Source organism: Orcinus orca, chromosome 15 (genome assembly GCF_937001465.1).
Source record: "Orcinus orca chromosome 15, mOrcOrc1.1, whole genome shotgun sequence".
Classification (NCBI taxonomy): Eukaryota; Metazoa; Chordata; class Mammalia; order Artiodactyla; family Delphinidae; genus Orcinus; species Orcinus orca.
This window is the reverse complement of record NC_064573.1, coordinates 34405676-34426763: the sequence shown is the minus strand read 5'-3', so window position 1 is coordinate 34426763 and position 21088 is coordinate 34405676.

Here is a 21088-nt window from a genome sequence, read left to right as displayed (position 1 = left end):
TGTGTACACACAATGAAACATTATTCAGCCATATAAATAAATGAAATGCTGATACACGCTACAACGTGAGTGAATTTTGAAAACGTTATACAAAATAAAGTAAGCCAGACACAAAGGGACAAATATTATATGATATCACTTATATGGGCTACTTAGAATAAGCAAATGCATAGAGACACAAAATAAAAGAGAGGTTATGTGCTGTTAGTGGAAGGGGAAAATTGGGGGTTACTCTTTAATGGGTATAGCATTTCTGTTTGGGATAATGAAAAAGTTTTCGGAATGTATAGTGGTGACGGTTGCACAAAACTGAATTTACGTAATGTCACTGAATTATACACTTAAAAATGGTGAATTTTATGTTATATATATTTTGCAACAATAAAAAAATGCAAAATAAAACCCAGTTTGAATAATAATATAATAACAGAATTAGCTAAAATTTACTATGCATTTAATTTATACCCTGTATATTCTGACTGCTTTACCTGTATTAATTATTTTACCTTTACAATACCAGTATGTGGAAAATTTTCTTATTATTATACCCATTTTCAAAAAGTTGAAACAGAGGTTTAATAACTTGTCTCAGATCACATAATAAGTGTGTGCAGTGGGCAGGAGGACTCAGATTTGAATCCACAAAATATGGCTCTAGATCCATGTTCTTAAGTTGCCTCTTGAATCATCCTAATGCTTCCCAAATTATTGCTTAATTGTAAAAAATTTCAAATAACTGTCTCACAATTTATTCTGAATAAAATATTTTCAGAACCAATAGGGTTTTAGCTATATTTAGTAGAGACATTAGGATTTGGGTCTCAATTCAGGAGTAACTGACTAGGAAAATTTGGCTCTGGATCTCCAGCACTAGCTTTTCCCCCTGCTGTCAGGAAAGGTCTTTGTTGGGGGCAGTAAAATAGCACAGGTGAGATAAAGTGGGGAGTAAGGAAATGGATGATTTTCCCTTCCACCTCCCCTTTACTACTAGCAATCCTGGGGACCTTGTCTGTAGCCCTAGGACCTTCCAAACATGTCTTCTACAAAGGATGTCTCTGTGGAGTTTTCGGATGAATTGGAGACCAAGTTTGTAAGGATTTACAACTAGTCAAGTCAGAGCTTCTAGAAAAATGGTTCCTGAAGGCAACTGTCTACATGACTCTGCATTTGATAAGCAAATCTTGGCAAAGTAACTTTCCTCCTGGGGGAGTCACTTCTTTATCTTGTAGTAAGAAATTTAATTTTAGAAATCAAATTTTTCTAATCCCCAAACCCTTGATTTAGGATTCCTCACAGGACTTCAGAGGGAGGTGACCCTTCTTGAGAACAGACATGTGCCATATCTGTCTTACAGATGGCTCCTGCATCCTGTGTAATTTGATATTTCTTTCTGTTCTGCAGTTAGGTGGCTCAGATTCTTAATTAAAAGATTCATTTCGATGGCAGCTTTTTATAAAGCAAATATCTGCACATGAAGGAAGAGGAGAGAGAACAGAAGGAGGAGGGAACACTGTCTGCTTTCCACCAGATACTGAAACGTTCCACTAATCTTTTTTTTGCACCTTGTGGAGTTTCAATTTTCCCTTTAAAATGTGGATTAAACAAAGTTGCCAAAAAACATATGCTTTTGTGTCAAACATTTCACTTATTTGGGAGGCTGAAAGCAGCTTGAGAATGCTCACTGCCTCTGCCTGAGGAAATGGAGCAGGGTGGTTTGGGCTTTTAATTCGAATCTTCTGGAAGCTGAGGTGTGGACACTGGGGGTGTGACATGGGATGGACCATGGGTGGGCTGCAAGGACATCTCAGGTGGTTGCTCCCAGAGGACAGAGGAATCAGGGCCAGTTGCCAACTTGGATACTGGCCCTACCTCTCTGGGCACTGATCTTATTAAGTTTCACAGCTAATCATGGTTGGGATGAGTCATCACTTGATTAGAGGAGACCTCAAGGCAAATCCATCTGCTGTAGGCAAACTGCTAAGACAGTGGCCAGCTTTCTGCCACGTGCCTGCAGGCCTGACCTTCAGCCTACCTTCCAAGTAAGACCTAAATTATGCAATTTCATGGAGGTAGACTTCTAAATGTGGTGCTTAGAAGTGGAAGGGCAAAGAGTTGTGGGTCTTGGCACAGATGTTCCAGAAATTTAACTGTTATAGACTGTCCCAACTGGCCAGTAACACCAAGGGTGACTGTCAAATGACTTGGGTTTGTGGGCAAAGTTACAGTTTAACAAAAGATAAGAAAAATAATGGCTTTGACCCATATTGCAGAGACATAAGGTAGTAATTCTTCTCAAACTACTAGTTTTGGGACTTTGAGATGTTAATTTAATCTCCCTGAACCTCAATTGCCTCATTTATCAAATAATATGCCTACCCTACATTTTGACCAGGGATTATTTGATGATAAAATAAAATGTGTATGAATATATGATTACAATCTGACAAATTACATTTTGTTTCTCTTATTTCTTGATTAGGTTAATGTGGATGATAGTAATAGCAGACATTTATAGGAAATTTTATAATTCCTAAGCTATGAGGTATGAGTGAGAGTTTTTAGATAAATCATGTTACATAGACTTCTCTCACCTGTGAATTAGGCAATATTGTTCCCATTTTGGAGATGAATAAATCAAGACTCTCTGAGACTTCAACTAATTTGCTCCACATTATTCCACTAATACTTGGTTAAAAAAAGAAAGAAAGAAAGAAATCAACACTTAGCTGGTTGAATTCCAAGCTAATACTTTCCTCTTTGTTGTCCTCTGTCATTGACAGTGAAGTAATGTTTCACTCAGTCCTTACTGCCTCACTTTATTTATCATGATATATTTGCAAGTTATTTGAATATAGTGAATATTGTAATTTCTTCTCCTGACCCCCCAATGTCAAAATGTCTTTAAGGAATTCATGAACCAAAAGTACAATTATTAAATGATTTTCAAGTCAAGAAACACTGAGTTAGCTCCTCTATCTTTGCTATATAACACTACTTACTTTAGTAAATGATATTAATTCATTCATTTTTAGAAACAATTAGAGACAGAATGTGGAGTTAGACTCTCCAAGATTGAGTTGTAGCTCCTACACTTGCAAATTGTGTCCAACTCAGTTTGGTGTGACTCAGTATCCTCATCTGTAAGTTGGAAAAGTAGACTATCTAAGGGCTTTTGTGATTATGAAATGACTAGAACAGTTTCTAGTATATAGTGAGTACTGTTCACACTCACTAGCTATTCCTCTTATGCATCAGTGATTTGCTCTGTCTTTGCAGTGTAATTATGATGGGCCTATTCCCCGTCCAGATTCCATCCTTGGCTTCCTATAAATAGCAGCTATTATTGTCCACATTAAGCTGCAAGGGAACTAAATTCCTTCATGAAGTTATTTCATTAGAGCTTTATTTTCTTATTTTCTGGAATACTTTTCAATCTTCCAGGGTCCTAAAGGGGAGATAGATAGGGAGCCAAATTATATATGAGCTTTCTAATAATCTTAGTTCAGAAAAAGATGTATTAGGAAGAGTAAGTGGATGGGAGATGGGGTGGGGAGTGGGAATAGGAGTAAGAGGCTAGGGTCAGAAGGAAGCACTGTATGTGGTGGGATTCCACCAAAACACACCCTGCTTTCTCCGGAAATTTATCTCTGATTAGTCTTGGGGCAGAGCCAGTGTCATGGTGATTCAGTGTGTCATCATCTGCATATGGAAGGCACAGATGTCTATCTTTCCAGGCTTGTGCTTTTCCTGAGTTCCAGGTTCTGACATCCAACCTCTTCCTGGAAGCATCTAATGGGCACATCAAAACCCATAAGTTCAAAATGAAGTAATGACATCTATCCTCAAACTTGCCCCTCTTTCTGTGTTTCTCTCCACCACCATTCACTGTAACACAAACTAGTCTCTCAGTACCTTCTGTTTTATAAAATTTTTGTTTTGATAAACTTTTGGCATTTTATCCCCTTATCTCCATTTCATTGATTTAGAAATTCATATTATCTCATTTGGATTGCCGTAAGAGATTGCAAATTCTTCTCCTTTTCTTCTGTGGAGCCCATATCTACTTTAAAGAGTAATCAAAATGGAGGCCACAGTTTGAATATTTCCTTAGACCAAATAATCATAGTTATGTAACCCAAACCTAAAACTATCATGATTTCCCCCAAATGCTGACTCTGATTTTAAAGAAACCTTCAGTTCTCCTCATGTCCGCATGACCTTAGAGCTTCCTGTCCAATAAGCTACTAATAAGCAAGCTTATGCAGTGAAAATAAATATATTTCTAGTAACCAATAACAGTAAAAAAAAAAAATGTACACCCTCATTCATGCTTTGTAAACTGAGCTGTAACTGCTGAAGGCTGAACTTAAAACTACTTTCAGGGGCTTCCCTGGTGGCGCAGTGGTTGAGAGTCCTCCTGCCGATGCAGGGGACACGGGTTCGTGCCCAAGTCCGGGAAGATCCCACATGCTGAAGAGCGGCTGGGCCCCTGAGCCATGGCCCCTGAACCATGGCAGCTGAGCCTGCACGTCCGGAGCCTGTGCCCTGGAAAGGGAGAGGCCACAACAGTGAGAGGCCCGCATACCTCAAAACAAACAAAAAAAACAAACAAAAAAATACTTTCTGTTTCAAGTCTCCCTATTTGTGAACAGTTTGTATCTCACTAAATAAAATATTCATATCAGTTAAAGCTCTCTGGATTTTCTTTTGATACTACCTTCATCTGCACTGACATTAAAATCTTTCTTAATATGAATATAATTACATCACTGCTCTGTTCCCATACTGTATAATTTTAAGGTTAAAATGACATGATATTGACCATAAAGCTTCCCAAGGCCTGTTCCCTGCCTCTCCACTCAATCTTTTCTCCCAGGCTAGTACATGAACTAACTAAATTCACTTCCAAGTTCTCAAACCACTGCTTTCAACCTCTGGCCATTTGCATGTGCTGAGTCCTCTCTGAGGAATGCTAAACCTCCAGTCTCTGCTTCTAGTAATTACTTGGCCCAGGAGACATTACTTCTACTTAAATATCCTTTCCACGATCTTCACAGAAGTCTAGGCATATGATTCACATTTCTCCTTGGCCCACTTCCTACTGGACCACAAATCTTCTTGAGGGCAGAGATGGCTGTCACTTTTGCTTAGTAGCCTACATACCTAACAGAGTATCTGGTTTAAAACAAATTTTGAGTAATCAGTAAATGAGTATCATATGAGAGTAAGATGCCTTTGGTTACATTATCAGTTAGAGAGATACTTCAAGCAAAAGTATCCTCTGCTTCCTTACCAGGAAAGTTTAAAACAGGTAAGGATATATATATATCCTAAGGAGTAAATAGACAAATATTGTGTATATATATATATATATATATAGAATGTAATAGAACATGTATAGGGCAGCCTATAGATAACAGTATGCCATGGAGGCAAGCAGTCAGACATTGGAGTAGGATCCATGAGGGAGACTCAAGGAGCCTGTTTTCTGTTCTAAACTCCATATGTGAACTTAGGGCACCTCACTCTGCATTATGACCTTCACTTTAAAAGAGAGGTGGGTTTAGGGCGGTTGACATCCCACATTCTTTCTAGCTCTACAGTTCTAGTTGGCAAAAATTATATAAACTTATTATGGTTTGAATTTCACCTTGATTTACTATATCTCTATAACTTGAGTCTTTGAGTTTACAACATGTCTTAAAATACAATTTCAAGACATGCTGTGATGCTGGGGAACATAGATTTGGGGATTAAAATATCAGTCAGTTCATTGAACCTTTTATTGGGTACTCAGTAGAAGCACCACAGTGTTTTAGGTATGGTGAGCATTGCAAAAAGTAGGATGAAACCCAAGTCCTCAATGACTCTAAAATCTAAGGAAGTAAAACCAAAAACAAGAAAGAGAAGAGAATGTATTCTAGGGCTCTGACCTTGCTCAGTGGCTATAGTAATAGACTAATATACACGAGACATCAGGGTTGTTGAGGAAGGCCTGATAGCAAAATCATGAATTTAGTTGGACCTTCAAATCTTTCAAGAATGGTGACAAGGGAGAATAGTATGTAATCAGGCACAAAGGCAAATATTGACACTATTGGGTATGTGTAGGGAACTGGAAGGCAAAGGGGAGATGGGATTTGTATCGTGGTGTGGAGTCAGGCCTTACTAGAGGGAGAACTGAGCCCCACAGGGAGACTGGGATGGAAAGAAGAGACTAGACTAGCAGGCAGCTGGGAATTATCAGGGATAGCAAACAACACAACACAGAGACACTCCAGAGTGTGAGCAGATCTGTGTGTGGCAACCAGAATGCTGCCTTAAGAGGAATGGATATAAGGAAGGGACTCCTCAGGGTGGTATCCACAACTTTGTGTGGGTTAATTCAGAGTGGTAACCTCCCTCCTTGGAAACCACAAATCTGGATAAAGCAGACATTTAAATCATATGAATCAGCCTTGCATTTATGATCATGTTTGATGCTTCATCTCTCATTAACTCCCTCATTGTCTTGGGTCTATGTTTATACATCAATAAATAGGAGTTCCACCTCTCTGTCCAGTTGTCTGTTTGTTCTAGAACCAATGCCCCTTAAAATACAAACACTGGCATCTTACCCCTCGTATTCATGAGGGCTTCCTATTCCCAAACCGAAGACCCTCTTTTCCTTCTTGCTTTATTCTGGTAGCTACATCATTGAGAAGACACTCTCCACTCAGTGAGGAATGCCTCCTTCCAGGCAGGGGACTATATGGGTGCATATGTTTTGTTTCCTTGCAGTCCAAATATCTGGGTTCTGGCTGAAAAACTCAAAGCAAATGGAGCACTCATCTGTCTATGGTTATAATGATTTACTCACCCAATAAAACTTAGATTTATCTAAATTAGATTCATTTAAATTTGCTTGTCTGTCATCTCTGTTAGAAAACATGAAGGTTTTCTTACTTGTTGATGAAGGAGGTGAGACTTAATTTACAGCCTGTTTATTCTCCTTCTGTCTCTGTCTCTGCCAGTTCTGTACACACTCCTGACACTCATGGATGTTCTCACAGGGAGATGGTCCAGCCTCAGCTGATGCAGAGCTTGGAGGAAGGAATAAGCAGCCTTGGCTTCGGATTAATGAGCTGTTTGACTGGGACATGACGTTGGTTTAACAGCAGTTTTCCTTAAATGTGGCATGATCAAGAATTTGCAGAAGTTTATTCTTAGCTCTTTCTTTTGGCTTCTGCAACATGTTAACAGCTTGTGCATTTTGTAATGCCTTTTTTTCATTGCCATGGCAACCATTAAAAGTTAAGGTGTAAATGACTAGAGATCTGTCCAAGCTATTGGTTGCTAGCACGCTGGAAAACAGTGCAAATGAAACCACATCTAGTCGGCGGCAGCTTTTTACATGTGTGCCTCGCCTTAATTAAGCTGACATGTGAGATTACATAGCAAAACAACAATTATTAGGATAAATTATTAGGAAATGATTATCCACATCAGAAAGCGCTGACAATAGCATCCTTTTATACAGTGAATTCCTTAGTTGATTTTAAGGTATGATTATGTTGACCACAAGCCAATTTACAGGAAATTTTTAGGAGTATTTATGCAAACCCTGAGTAACTAAATCTTAGAGAAGAGTCAAGAGTTTGATTTCAGAGCCAAATTAAGTTGGTAGGCATATATTCTACCTAGATCTCACCACATTTTTATTTTTGCTTCTAAACATTATGGTGATCAGCTCTTTCAAAAATGGTATGGTAAGGCTTCCCTGGTGGCGCAGTGGTTGAGAGTCCACCTGCCGATGCAGGGGACAAGGGTTCATGCCCCGGTCCAGGAAGATCCCACATGTTGCAGAGCGGCTGGGCCCGTGAGTCATGGCCGCTGAGCCTGCGCATCCAGAGCCTGTGCTCTGCAACGGGAGAGGCCACAACAGTGAGAGGCCCACATACCGAAAAAAAAAAAAATGGTATGGTAATTAATGAACTATTATCAAACTTACTTTGAGTTGCCAATGCTAAGCAAATCCAGGCATGTATGTCAAGCAAAGCAAAAGACAAACAGACAAGTTAATAAATCCAACAAAACAACAACAACAAAAATAACAAAACTGACAATCTCAATTATAACCAGGTCAATGGCTACAATACATATAATTTATTTATATTATTTTTATTTTATTTTCCAATTCTACAAGTCTTAATTCCATTCAGCTCTATGCTGGGCACTGTAGGAGGTACTAAGAACTTGTGAGGCAAAGTTCCTATTTTCAGTGAATTTGGCAATCTATTTGAGAATAAGATTTACATGAAGAAAACAAATATAAAACAAAAAACGTTTTTTACACGTTAAAACAAATTCTCCTAGAAATATGCTCTGTGAGTTCAGAAAGTGGAAGAATCACCATGAACTTGATAGTCAGGAAACATTTTATATAAAAGGTGAAATCTGAACTTCGTATTGAAAGATCAGGTGAGATTTGGCTAACCAGACAATAGGATCTGGAGGATGGCATTTCTGAAATATTTTTCAGAAGAAATATTTCTCACTGCAGTGAAATCAAAATGGTTTCTTGAAAATATAAGGTAGTGTGAATGCTGGATGAGAAAATGGTTCATCCTCAGTTTAAGGTAACATTTTGTTTAAAATATTGGTATTCCTTAGGAAATATGAGAATATTTCTTCATAGCTCAAATGAAGATGACAGCCTTTCCCTGTCTAATATGATGACGAATTCATGCTGAACACATAACAAAGTTTGATGCACTCTTACCTTAAGGCTATGATATATTTTAGGCAGAAGAAAATATATATTTAAGGAAATAACTGGATGAAATTTACAGGCATCTTAACAGTACCACCCGAATCAGAGAAGTATGTTTCTTAATAAGATTTTTAGGTACCATGTTTCTTCTTATTCTCATCCAATTAAACTACAATGATTAAAATGTGGATTGTGATCTTAGTTGAAATAAGAGACACAAACATCCAATGTCCACCTGTTTAATGGAAATACATCTTGAGAAAGTCCATCTTCAGTGCTGCCTTCTACAAAGGTAGCCTCTAACATTGTCTACTTCCAATCTCCATCACTGGTAGGTGCTTGTTTAATCAAGAATCTTATTCATTACAGGCAACTAAAGTGAGAGCGTTGTGTGAGAGTCTGTCTTGACGTTGAAACTGGGAGGGTTGTCCTGGATTTTATTACCTTTAGTAAAAGTAGGATAGATTTCAGCATTTTATTTGTAGACCCCAAGATTCTCTTACTAGAGCAAAGTAGTTCCTTCCTGCATTGAGGGTCACTGCCTTTGTAGTTGTTCATAACAATAGAGCCTTAATGAACCGTCCCCCCAAATTGGTAGTTATCCATTAAACAATTATAAGAGCTTGAGGAAATGGAAAACCCCACTGTATGATTAAATGAGCAAGAAAAAATTTTTACTTTTCCATTTTCATTCATATTCATTAGATAATTGACCCCAAACAGGCAATAATCTACTTTGCTGTTGGAAACAACAGGACAAGTCATTATGCTCACAGGAATGCACACACACACACTCACACTCTCCCACCTCTCCCTCTGGCTCTCTCTAACATGAGATTCTATCTTAAGAGTACCATTTCTCTTTATAACTCTTGTATTTATTTCTGTGAAAACACTACTACCATTGTAATTAGAAAAAATGCCATCAGTCACTGGCACCTCAGTGTAAGTATATTATCATTCAAAAGAAGCAGTTTTGTTGGGTAAAAATGCATAAAGATCTGGGGGCACTTTGGAATCTATAGAAGCATAAATACTGTAAAGTGGGCAAAAACCCTGGTGGTGAGTTAAAGGCAAATGTGTAATTTATTTAGGAGCCTGGAGAACTATATTCTCATCCTGGTTTTAAATGACAGAGCCAATTTAGTCACACTAGTTAATTTTGTTGAGTATCGCTTTCTTTAACTGCCACACAAAACTATTGAACAAGATGACCTCTAATTTCCATTCTAAAATTTTATTTATATAGTTATAATTGCAAATTTGCCAAGGATCTGTCCTTCCCTAGTGGACAATTGCTAATAGATATAGCAGAATAGATTAATGACTGGTCCCATCTAATAATTTTTAAAAATCCTTATAGAGTCAGCCAAATTAAGTAGCCCTACACTATTAATATTGATCTTTCCTCTTTTCATTACAGCCCTGTCTTAGAATTCTAAAATAATCCCTGAATTTCCACTCACTGCTGTACACCCTTTGTGTAATTCCTTCCTCTTGAGGGAGGGAAGAACCTGGGAATATGACAAAATAACTCTCTGCTGGCCAATTACAGAAGGAGGAGAAATCAAAGTGATTACTTCTACTGGCCTGTTTTGAATTGCCTATGCAGGCCATGTAGCAAGGAAGCATGGGTGACCTCTAGGAGCTGAGCAGACTCCTCAACCAGCAAACAGCCAGCAAGAAAACAGAGATCTCAATCATACCACTGCAAGGAAATGAATTTTGTAATATCCAGTGAGCTTAGAAGAGGACCACAGGGCTCAGGCAAGAGCCACAGTCCCAGCTGACACCTTGATTTCCACCTGGTGAGACCCTGAGCAGAGCATCCAGTGAGTGATCCACAGAAACAGTGAAATCAAAATTTGTGTTCTTTTCAGCTGCTAAGTGTGTAGTGATTGGTTATACAGGAATAAAAAACTCATACTAGGCCCTTAGACTATCACTTATTTCTGAAGATTGAGTTCACATAAGCAAATGTGAACATATGATGAGAGAAGATACTGGAAAAATACCCACCAGTACATTTGACAGAGTCAAGAAGAAAAGGATCTATGGACAAAGCAGACTATATGAAAGTGGGTTTCCTTTGGCCCATTATGATCTCATCTAACACTTGGGCATTCAGACCAGCACTCACTTCCCTGCCTATCTAGTTTTTTTATGTGCACATGCTTGTGCATAAGTGTGAGTACATGTATGTTTGTATTTGTTTGGTAATGAACCATATCAGATATTTTAGGACTAGTTGTTAAGCCACTTATAATGGATATAACTATGCAAGTCTGCCATTGGGGAAATTTTCTCCTGACCTCAGCTGGTGATCAGCTTATGTCCTGAAGCATAAGAACTGATAGGCCCTATAATTTTATCCAAACTAATGTAACAGCATCTGCTGTCCTTGGTGCTTGCTATCTGATTAAGTTCCCAAATTAGGGATTGCTTTTGGTAACCTGAATTCTGTCATGGTGATAAAATCTGACAATATCTGCTCTTATTTTTGACTCTCCCATCATGGAGTGTTTCTTCAATAACACATGGACCATCTCAGACCATCACATATTCCTCTGGCACTTTATTAGAATTTGTAATTTTGTAATCCAACTGAAAATGAGATTGCATGCTTTCTAATGTAAGAAAGGAGAGAGGGAGCCCAATTCAGCTTTAAAACTGCAATTGTTTGCCTACCTCCAGGGACACATCTCACAGATTGCCATGAAAATAAATTGGAAGGTCTACAATTCCAAATCACTGCTTACCATGTATTACTTCCCAGATAAAAACAAACACTACCACAACCATCATCACCATCAGGAATATACAAAAACATATCCAAAAACTTTCATCCCTTCATGAGGGAAAATGCATTACAATTAGATTAGACTATAACCATTCAAAAACTGTGTTTGTTTTCTGCTGCTTTAAAAATGATTTATTACTTTTTACTATTTTTTTTCAAGATTATCCTTTCAAGATTTTTCCTTTAGGAAAAGAGCAGTTTGGCTCTCTGTGTCATTACCAAAGGAAAGTGAAAGCCTTCAACTGCGGACGGCTGCAATTTCCACCATAACAGTCAACCCAGCAATTAGAACCGTTTGTTACAGTGACAGCAAAGAGAACCATTTTCAAGCAACAAGGCAGAAGAGTAGGAGCTGGAGGAAGCGAGAGCATGTTCATTCGAAGGGGACTAACGCCACACAGCAGCTAATCCTGGAATAGCAGGCAGTTTGGGGAACTGAGGCTACAAGGGCTGAGATATTCACATAAATTCTTGAACTTTAACGAAAGGTCTAATCTTGCCTTCTCTGACTGAGAATGAAATTGGATCAGAAATGTTGGCCTTTAGGGAGGACAAAGGATTTTTATTCAGTCCACTTTCTAAATTAACTTCTTTTAATATTAAAAATGAAAATAAAAAGATGGACATTTCCATTGTTAATTCTGTATTTGAGATAGTATTTCAGGTTCAGAAAACACCTCACAACAGAAACTTTGCCAATGAAGCCATATTTATTTTACAGCAAAGACATTTGAAATATAACTTCAACATCTTAAATCTGTTGCCACTTAGTCATTTCCCCTGATTTTCATATATTTAAATTATGTTTAAAGTTTCATTGATAGCTTGAGAGAAAATGCTATGTTTGATCTCTTTTTTTCCGCTTCCATCATTCTTCTCCTTTCCTTGTTCTTCTTCTCCTTTATTTAAATATAGTCTTCTTACCTTTGGGTTTGGTTCTCTATTCCCGCAATGACAAACTGCATAACTCTGGGACTTGCCAGCTTCTCTTGGATGTTTATTTCTCCCTGTCTCTAATAAAGCAAGAATGTAACTTGCTCACCTCAAAGAAACCATCTGAGAATTAAAGAAATAATGTGAAATGTTTGATTTTCTCAGGACCAGGTACTTTTCCCTTCTTTGTTCAAGAGCTATTAGTATATAGGGATTCAATAAATAGCCAACCACAGAACAGTCTTAGATGTTGAATAGGCATCTTGCTAGATATTTTAGTGGCAGATATTTGAATATATCAACTTCTCTATCCCACAGTGAAAAGAGCCAGGTTAACACACCTAGGAATTCCCCTCTTTTTAAAGAGGAGGTGGTTTGCCGGGAATGTTTCAGCTACTCTTTTCCAGTCTGCCTTTCAAGAAGCAGGTATTGTTAATGCAGAAAATAAAATGTTGGTAGTTTTTCTCTTCTGCTTTGTTTTAGGAGGATGAGGATTTGTTTTATCCTTTTATTTGTTTTGCAACAGTGCAACTACTGCTTTGGCACCGAGACAGCTTCTGCTGGAGTCAGAGGTGAGGTTACGCTTGACTGAATAAATCTAAGATCAATTTGTTGTCTCATACTTCAATATTAAATGCAGTTTGAAATATAATTGTTAGTCTGTGCACTCTCTGTTTTAAAGGAAGTGTTCCAGCATCTCAGAACAGGGAGTGTGGTTATCGGTGATAAACCAAGACATGTACACTAAACCAAGGCTAACCAGAAATTTCCAGGCTGAGAGAGAGAGAGAGAGAGAGAGAGAGAGAGAGAGAGAGAGAGAGAAAGAGAGAGCGTACAAGGGCAAGGAAAACAGAGAAGGGAGAAGGAAAAGGCAAAAAACAGCAGAGCTTGTAGTAGTCAAAACATTGTGTGCCTTGAAAAATAGTCAAATTTGGAAATCTGCAAAAAAATTTGCAAAGAAGATGTATTATTTAAACATTGTTTTTGGCCTTCCCTGGTGGCACAGTGGTTGCGAATCCGCCTGCCGATGTAGGGGATACGGGTTCGTGCCCCGATCCAGGAAGATCCCACATGCTGCGGAGCGGCTGGGCCCGTGAGCCACAGCCGCTGAACCTGCGCGTCCGGAGTCTGTGCTCCGCAACGGGATAGGCCACAACAGTGAGAGGCCCGCGTACCACAAAAAACAAAAAAAAACATTGTTTTCATTATTTTTCCTACGTAAAAGGTCTCTCCTTGTACAGCTTCATAACTCCTGCTTTGGAGGAAAGATGTCACTCTGGGCAAGTGACTTTCCCCTTTTGGGAGTATTTACATGTTAAAAGGGAGCTTCTGAGAAGACACAGTGCGTGCTGGAGGGGGTGGAGGTGGGCAGGTTGTTCCCAACTAGGTGGGAAGGGCTTTTGAGATACCCTTGGAATCAAGATCTGTAAGGCTTTTCCCCATTATATATTAAATGATATACCTTCATTTTTAAACAAACAAACAAAAAAAATCTCCACTTTTGCCTGCCCCCTCAGACCCTGCTGATCACCGTTCTACTCTCTGTTTCTGTGACATCTGTGAGTTTGCAAACACATTCCTAAATAAACAATGGTGTGAAGAAGAAATAACAAATAAATAGAAAATACCTTGAGATGAATGAAAATGAAAAGAAAACGTACAAGAACTTTTGGGATAAATGTAATGCAGCACAAAGACAGCAACCTATGGCTGGAGATATCTATATTACAAAAGATGATAATAAATCACTAACCTGATAGACATATATGCATGTGTGTGGGTTTATGAAAATTGAAAACTAGTAACACTAAATACAGCAAAATATAAGCAGTGATTATTTTTGGCCATTTAATAGACATGCTCATTTTCTAACAGCTTTATGTTTTCCCCATTATATGTTAAATGTTATACCTTCATTTAAAAAAAAAAAAAAGAGATCTGTAAGGCTTGATGTTCTGGACTTGCATTCAACAGGACAAAAGAGAAAAAGGAGTGATCACCAAATCCCAGTTTTGAGGCTCCACAAATTGAGATGCACATTGAATCAGGAAGTTGTGGTGTTGATTCCAGGTCTGATGCATTCTGAAGTGGCCTCTCCATCATGCTGGGCTGAGTGACAAGGGCAAACATGTGTGTCATGTCTGACCAGGAGAATAAGACACAGTGTCTTGAACTTACTGGCTGATAAGAAGTGTTTCCCTCCCTGAAAGTCAGCACAGGGTCCTGGAAAGGGCAGGGTTCTATTATCAGACAGGTGAGGGTGTGTGTCCCCACTCCATCATTTACTACTTATGTAATTTTAGGCAATTTACACAAACTCAAGGACCCTTCATTTTCTCATTAGTACAGGGACATGATCATATTTACATAGAAGGATATGGGGAAAATTCAAATAAGGTGATGACCATGATAGTTATCCATTCATGTGTACCTGTTTGTGTCAAACTCAGCAAAAGCTTACATATAACTTTGTATTTAATCTTTGCAGTCTTGAATGATAAGCATTATTACTATTTTGAGGGTAAGGAACCTCAGAGTTTCAATGTAGTTCTCAAGGCCACAGCCATTAAGTGAGAGAAATACATTCAAAGTCAAGTTGGTTTGACTCCAAAGCCTTTCTTCTCCTGTAGAGTCAATGAAATCTGTTTCTCTGTACAATCTGCTTTGCTGACTTGATACATCTTTGGCGACATCCTGCTCTATTTAGGTCCTGTGCCAGTCCATGGGTCACAGCAGAAAATCGGGCTGATGAAGTGAGGCAAGAGAGACTGCTCAAAACAATACCAGTATCTGTTCTGTGTTTTGTATTCTTGAATAACACTGACATCCTTTCCTCCATTTGAAACCCATTAAAAATTTGAAGATGACTCTCAGGTTCCCCCAAGACTTCTCTTTTCCTAACTAAACACCTACAATTCCCTGAAGCATTTGTATAAGCATTTGGCTTCTACAATTCTCAAAACCTAGCTATTCTTTAACTATTTCTTTCCTCTATCCACATGAGATAAAACAGTTATACTATTAATAAGAGAAAGAGATAGCATAATCCAGTCTCTTGGGAGAATTTTTAATCAATGCTATTTTTATAAAAACTGTTTTAGGTTTATTTTTTTGGAATTTTATTTATTTTATTTATTTTTATACAGCAGGTTCTTATTAGTTATCTATTTTATACAAATTAGTGTATAAATGTCAATCTCAATCTCCCAATTCACCCCCCACCCCCCCCACTTCCACCCCCCTTGGTGTCCATACATTTGTTCTCTACATCTGTCTCTCTATTTCTGCCTTGCAAACCGGTTTATCTGTACCATTTTTCTAGATTCCACATATATGCATTAATATACGATACTTGTTTTTCTCTTTCTGACTTACTTCACTCTGTATGACAGTCTCTAAGTCCATCCATGTCTCTACAAATGACCCAGTTTCATTCCTTTTTATGGCTGAGTAATAGTCCATTGTATACCTGTACTACTTCTTCTTTATCCATTTGTCTGTCGATGGGCATTTAGGTTGCTTCCATGACCTGGCTATTGTAAATAGTGCTGCAGTGAACATTGGGGTGCATGTGTCTCTTTGAATTATGGTTTTGCTGGGTATATGCCCAGTAGTGGGATTGCTGGGTCATATGGTAATTATATTTTTTGTTTTTTAAGGAACCTCCATACTGTTCTCCATAGTGGCTGTATCAATTTACATTCCCACCAACAGTGCAAGAGGGTTCCCTTTTCTCCACACCCTCTCCAGCATTTGTTGTTTGTAGATTGTCTGATGATGCCCATTCTAACCAGTGTGAGGTGATACGTCATTGTAGTTTTGATTTGAATTTCTCTAATAGTTAGTGATGTTGAGCAGCTTTTCATGTGCCTCTTGGCCATGCATATGTCTTTGGAGAAATGTCTATTTAGATCTTCAGCCCATTTTTTGATTGGGTTGTTTGCTTTTTTAATATTGAGCTGCATGAGCTGTTTATGTATTTTAGAGATTAATCCTTTGTTGATTTGTTTGCAAATATTTCTGAGGGTGGTCTTTTCATCTTGTTTATAGTTTCTTTTGCTGTACAAAGCTTTTGTTTCATTCTGAGGGTGGTCTTTTCATCTTGTTTATAGTTTCTTTTGCTGTACAAAAGCTTTTGTTTCATTAGGTCCCATTTGTTTATTTTTGTTTTTATTTCCATTACTCTTAGAAGTGGTTCAAAAAAGATCTTGCTGTGATTTATGTCAAAGAGTGTTCTTCTTATGATTTCCTCAAAGAGTTTTATTGTGTCTGGTCTTACATTTAGGTCTTTAATACATTTTAAGTTTATTTTTGTGTATGGTGTTAGGAAGTGTTCTAATTTCATTCTTTTACGTATAGCTGCAGTTTTCCCAGTACCACTTATTGAAGAGACTGTCTTTTCTCCATTGTATCTTTGCCTCCTTTGTCATAGATTAGTTGACCATAGGTGTGTGGGTTTACCTCTGGGCTTTCTATCCTGTTACATTGATCTATATTACTGTTTTTGTGCCAATACTATATTGTCTTCATTACTGTAGCTTTGTATAAACTGTTTTAGGTTTATTTTACTCTTCAATTTTTCTCTTTAAAATTCCTCCAGCAAGGATCTGAAAGCCATGCAAGCCTTCACAGATATCAACCTTCACTGTGACCACCAAGGGAAGAATGGCATTGGTCCTGGGTTTCAGCCATCAGTTTGCCATTGTCTAACTGTCCACCCTCACTGAATAGATTGGAATAAAAATTCCAGAGAGGCTGAGGGCTTTTCCAAGGTCACTGATTTCATGTAGGAGTATTAGAATTAATGCCTATGCTTCCTGTCCTCCTGTTGAGGGTCATCACTTCTGTGATCCTCATCAGACAATTTCTACAAGTGGGATCCAGCATCAAGAGACCCACTTTCCAACACCACAGGCTGCTCACCTTCTAGTGCAATCACCATCTAATCACTGCAACCATCTCCTCCCATTATGACATACACAAATATGTACTCACATGTACACACACTCACATGCACTCATATACATGCATGGAAACACACATCTCACCCAAGTACACACCCAGATATGCACATATGCATACCTTCACATGCAGACATACGCACACTCATACACAGGGACACACAATTCCTATTGGTCAGTGTAGAACAGATTTTTCCATTCTTGGACCTGAAAAACTCATATTCATCCTTAAAAATCTGATTCTGGGGCATCCCTCTTCTATGACCATTCCTCCAGAAATGAACCATTCCCCCTCTGTATTAGCCAGGAGGGAGTAATATTATGCACTATCCTCCACTATTTTTGTACTATTTTGTCCACTATTTTATTTTTCTGTTGCACTGTGTAGATGGTAACTGCCTTCTGGAAAGAACCATATTTTGCTTTCTTTTGTATTCCCATAACCTACCAGAGAGCTTGTTATAATAAATGTTTCCTGAACAGAAATAAACTGCTGATACTGTAGTTAAAAGTAGTAGAGAAGGAGGTATCCTAGGGGAGGAAGTAATACATAATACTCTGCTGCTCAAGCATTTTCCCCTCACCTTGCATTGATTACTAACTTTGTACTAGAATTACTATGAGTCATTCATTCACTTAAAGAATGTTTCAACCTACTGTGTGATAGACAATGTGCTAAGTGCACTGAAGGTAACAAATCTGGGTGTCAAACACCCTGTCTTCAAAGAAGGTATCATCCAGGTTTGAAACAGCTAGGTGGCATTTTTTGGGGCTCCAAGGATCTCTGGTTCTTTATGTCTCAGTGCAGAAAGAATCCAGTGAGAGGCAAAGTGATAGATAAGAAATTATTTATTAGAATAAGACGCTTGTGAGGCTTACAAGTGGGCAGGCAAGTGAGTGTTGTGCTGCCCGAGTACTTAGTGGGTTACATTTTCATCATCAAAGGAAAAGAGGGGAGGGGGAGAAGACCACCTTCTTCCTCATTCTTTGAGTCTTCCATCATTAACTCCTCCTATGTGTCAGGCAAGGAAGTTTTTGACCCTATATGGCTCATCAGGGACTGTCGTGCTGCTACAGAAAAATTATTTCAGATCTCAGTACAATGAGGGTCTTTCTCTTTGAAATGTCACCTTTCCTTAAGTTATTGTTTTTTTATGTGTGCAGAGAGCATGCCCTAGGGGTCATTAACTTGTGGACATCGCTGGGCAGAATGTAGGCTTTATTTTTCTACTATTGTTTTATTGTCTTAAGGTATGACTTGTGCTTCCATCGCATGTTTTTTTGCTAAGCAAGTTAGCTTGGTTTTGTTGTTAGGCAAGCCTGTCTGGCTTTGATGCCAAGCAACTTGCTCTGCTTCATGAGTCAAGCAAGCCCACATGGTTTCAGAATTTTTCCATCATTTTCTTGAGTGATCATTAACTTACTGCAGTCTCCCAAAGCCCCCTAAATTTCCTTCTCTATCTACAGTCCCCTTGTGGAAACTTTGCACTATTGGATCATTCTACTCTATCCCTATCAGTTTGAGTTGGGGGTGTTGTGGTGGGGCAGAAGAGTACAGACATCTATGAACACTGCCATAATGAGAGAGTACTAAGAAAAGTTAAAAAGAAATGCTATGGAAATTCAGAAAAAAGCAAGAGTAATTTGAGAAAGCTCTATGCCAGCCTCTGGTCTCTGTACCTGGTGCTTGCCAGCTTCCACTCCTGGTATATGGTCTTTAATTCGGTCTTACAGGACAGATGTCTCCCTAAATCCCAAGCCATAGAGAACCTTTCACTTACACAAGATTAACTTTATCTGTCCATTACCACTGGATCCTGATATATGTAATCCCATTTCAATCCTGAGGCAGTTTTACATTACAGCTTACAGATCAGGTTCAAATAAATTCAAACACTGGCTCACTTGTAAAATATTCCAAGAAAAACCAATGCCAAAAGAAGGACCAAAATGCCAGAGATTTTGGAAAATCCAAGTAGCTCAACTATTTTTTTTTTAAGTTTTAGATGGATTCAAGATTGATAGCCTGGGAGAAAGAGAGGAGAATTCCATGAAGAAATGAAAATAATGCTTTTGACAGGAAGGAATAGAAAATGTGGATTGAGCCAACCTCTATGAAGGCATAGAGGAAAACAAGATCAAAGAAAAACTTTAGAGGATTCTCCCACCACTTCCCCTCTTGTCTTCAGGGCCTGCAGGGGCAGTGGGGGCTGGGTTTGTTTTGTTTCATTTTGTTTTATATCCACAGAATGAGTACTTTCTCCCATCTTCATTCTCTCCGCAGGACTCCCTACCTCCTTAAATACAAGAGTGGCTGCAGTTTAGACAAAGAAAAGCAGGTTTATATGTGTGTAAGACACATGGGAAAAATGTTCATTTCCTCTCCAAGTTCTTCCACCATTTCCTATCCCTTCACACAGACCCAGGCCAACTTCTATTGCCTGATCTATGGTACCATGGATCATGGACAAAAGCTTGTTATTCAAGTTCAGGAAAGGATGCCCACACAAGAAACAAAGGAGAAGGAGCACGGTATTCTAACAACACTATGAAAGGCAAATGCCTGACAGCAAACCTGCCAGGGAGCAGGATTTGGTAAAAGGAAAAAGAGAACTAAAGAGGGACAGGCCACTATGACAGTATTTATTGTGGAGGATTTGGGGGCAATAAAGAACAACCAAGATAGGAGATCAATCTTCTCTGTACCCTGAAAGTCAACTCCCCTTTCCTCCACCAAACTCTTCTCCCCATAATGTCCCTATGTCTCTTCACATTTTCCAATGATTAGAATTCTTTCTTCAGAGATATTTATGCTACTGAATCCAGAATGGTGACTCTTGTCTTTTTTATGCATTATTATGACTCTTTATTCTCTCCTTGGTGCCTATGTTTATGTGCACACACACACATTTGCCTTGTGGATTGATAATACAAGATAAAGGGAATACTTATTGTTTTGGGGACTTCAAGCATTTTCATGAAAAACATGTTCATGAAAATCTCACAAAAATCCAACAACCTGGGCATTGTTATTATTGTCACTGTTTCACAGGTAATGAAATGGTGTCATGGAAGAAAGACAAGTTAATCAATAATAATACACCAGCTAGTAAGTGAAAGAGCTTGAATTCAGTCCTTTAATAGTGTATTTTATTAATAGCATATTTTAGTTGTTCCAACACATCAGTTTGCCTTTGCTATCATTATCTTACCTGGTTTCCATGGCCCTAGTTCAAATCTTTTTTTCTCTATGATGTCTTTTTCTGAACACATAAATCTACACAATTATCTTCCTTGAAGTTGGTTATAATAATAATAATAATAATAATTGAAATTATACATTCTGATAGTGTTTTGCAGTATATAGCATGGTGCTATTGTATACCATGCTTGTTATATTATATATTTGTGCTTATTATATATAAGCACAAATGTTATAAAATCTTACCTAAAAATGCTTATTGAGTGTTTACCATGTACAAGTTATGCTTATAAGGAACTCCCCTTATTTTCCAGCTAATCCAAATAAATGTTTTATTTCACTAATTATATTATAAGCTTTGTAAGGCATATGCATCCTTTATATTTTCTCTTTGTTCCCCTAGTGTCTACCACTTCCTCATCCTTGTAGAGCCTGTACAC